Genomic DNA, 3068 nt, shown 5'->3' with positions numbered 1-3068 from the left:
AACCGCCTATAAACTTAAACGAAGAAGAAATAGAAGTGGGAAGTTGTGCTGAACCCGCGAATGTTTGTGATCGATTAGTTGATCGACAGAAAATGATTTGACAAAAATGTTAATTACTGACATATTGTTTAAATTTTTTTAGATTTTTTTTAAGCAAAAGTAACAAACATCCTCCATTTCCAGCGTCTCCCATGTGAGTATTTGCTACTTTTCTGTGTTTTAATTGAAAATGTAATGTTTTCATGCTGTTGGTTCAAAGAAACAAGCTATTCAAAGACAATGCATTTGGTGTCTGGGGAATTGTACCATCCATCATTGTCACTATTATAATAATATATAATATATTATAATATAATAATATATTGGATTAATCAATAATATATGTGGCCTACAGTTAGTGGTTGCAGCTGTAGATGAGGGCATGAGATGCACAGAGGAAGGAGACTGCATGGTGCAAGTGCATGGTGGGTAGTGGTGAGTCAAAGGAGAGAACATTAAAGTTTTTAATCTGGTTTTAAGGTGGTCAGAGGAGGGCTTCAGCTTACTACTGTTTTACTTTAACTGAATGAATTGTCTTCCTCCTTGTGGTGTGCTGTAGCAGTTTCTAGTTTCAGACATTTTTATTATATGTTACTCCATCAGAAATACTTTTTCTTCGGTTTGTTGTATGGGGTTTTTGCGGTGGTCAAAGGTCAGAAGGTTTTTCAGCCTGGTAAATGAATCACCTTTTGAGAGGTGCTGTCAGTGGCTTTGGCTTCCAGGAGTTAGATTCAGTGGTTGGAGGCATGTTTTTCACTCACCATCCCCGTCCACTTGGAAGTAGTTGTGAGCAGGTGGGCCGTAGCCAGGGAACCAGAGCAAGACGGCGAGCTGAGACTCTTTTAACACCTTCTTTGAACATTTAGGGACCAGTGGGCAGGGGAATAAACCTTTTGAAAGAAAGGATCTTTGTTTTAACCTCCTGAGCTCCACCTCCTCCTTCCTCTTTTAGCAGCCTCCACCCTCCCTCAACTTTTATATTTGATTTCTTTTCAAGAAGCGGAGATAGAACAAATGGGGTTGCTCTGGAGTGCAGCACTTACAGAGACAGATGTCATCGCTTTTGTGTCGTGGGAGCGTGCAGAGCTCTCCGTCGTCATTAAAGATTTAGGGTTCCCATGGCAGGGGTAGCACTAGGCTGGAGGTGGGGGTGGGCATGACAGAGGCTTAATTTGGCTTAGGAGCGATCTGGTGCCAAGCCCGGGGCTTTAGGGATCACATCAACGTCAGTCACAGGCAAACAGGCTTGTTAGCAGTTAGACGATAAGGGGATGGTGGCAAGATGACAGGTCTATTTCTGAGTGAGTTTGTGAGTAGGAGGGAGGGCTGGTGTGTTAATACATGTTTAAGGAAGTTATATAGAACGTGCTCACCTGAATTATGACTCTGTTCCTCCTGGAAATGGCATCGCTGTTAAGAAATGCATTTCATTTATATAGAACAGTGGACTTGTGTTGAATGTGAGGAGTAGCTGCAGCTGACAGAAGCACATTCATGAGGATGAACAGTAAAGGCTCAGCCCAGCACAACACTTTGACCTTCCTGTGTCGGTCAGAAGTGCAAGGCCACGTCTGTTCTTGGTGAAACACTTAAAGATGAACTACAGATCTCTCACATGAAGCAGTCGGGGTTGTGGTGAATTTGAACCCAAGGGCACATTCAAGCAATGCCGACAGAGCCTTAACTCAGTGCGGTCAGTGCAGCCCCCCGAGGATCTCAAAGACCACCTTCGTAGGGATGGAGGAACTCATGCACACCAGAGCTGGTGTTGACAACTTGGGCTTGCTGAGGTTTAAGTCCAACACTGGTGCTTGTTCCTTTTGGTTCTGTGGTGCCAGGAACTGGGAAAAAGTTACCTTTGCACATAAAAATAATAGGCAACCAATACAATTTTAACTTTTTCCCTCCAGTGAGAAATGTGTTCTGCTTATTGTTAGTTCAGTTGGATGTTTGTGCTTCAGCGTGCAGAGATCGTGTGCAGAGTTTCACACTGAAAGGCTGTTTTCACATTCGTCTGCTGTTGGAGGAAAGCTGTTCTGTGCTCACTTTTAAATCTCAGTTTTCAGGTGCCAATCGTGGTCATATAAGAAACCTATATAAGTGTAATGTGAAAACTTCCGTACACACACACACACACACACACACACACACACACACACACACACACACACACACACAAACAATTGACTTTACAGTGAACGAGGAGACATCTAGTGTCCAGCAGCTAAACCTTTGAAACAATACAAAAGTAAAACATATAAGCAGCAACAATAATATTCATAGATTCTGGATTTTTCAAGGAGGAAGAAGAAGTGGTTTTTACCTTTTTTTTATTAAATTTTGAATAATTTGACTATTTTGTGGAATAAGCAAATTAGCCATAATGATTATTAGATTATTTTATCTTTGTCTTAAAACATGTGGAGCTGGTCTTTAAGCTTCTCATCCTTTATTATAATTTGTATGTATTTTATTATTATTAAATGTTTTCGATGTTATCACTTGGGCTCCTGCATCTGTCCTCTCATTAAGGACTCCAGTGGAAACAGGACTTTACTGTCTCATCTACAGCTGACGTGATAAATCAATTAATCGATGAGCTGTTTGACAGAAAATTAATCTCAAAAATCAATTCATTGTTTGAATTGTTTTTAAAGCAAACATGCCAAAAATATTTGCTGGTTCAACTCACTGAAAAATGTTTTTGCATTTTGAACAAAACAAGACATTTGAAATCACCTTCACCTCTGACTAGTGTTTTTTTCTCACCATTTTCAGAAAAATCAATTTTTGTAATTGTGCGTGCTTTAATAATCATAATCTGAGGAGGACGCCTTAAATAAAATCATCACCAGTGGCCGTGTCCATGTGGGCCATCTAATAAAATTTTAACAGTCTCCACGTTCATATAAACACATGCAAAATTCATGTTTAAATTTGCAGGAGCTTTGGTCTCATGTCTGTGACCTTTGCTTCACTGCACCCATTTAATCCTGTTATCACAGCCCATGATTTTACAAGTGGTGCCC

Source organism: Seriola lalandi, unplaced genomic scaffold (assembly GCF_002814215.2).
Source record: "Seriola lalandi dorsalis isolate HSWRI2012SDOR001 ecotype SW California unplaced genomic scaffold, Sedor1 jcf7180002054563, whole genome shotgun sequence".
Classification (NCBI taxonomy): Eukaryota; Metazoa; Chordata; class Actinopteri; order Carangiformes; family Carangidae; genus Seriola; species Seriola lalandi.
This window is presented reverse-complemented; position numbering follows the sequence as displayed.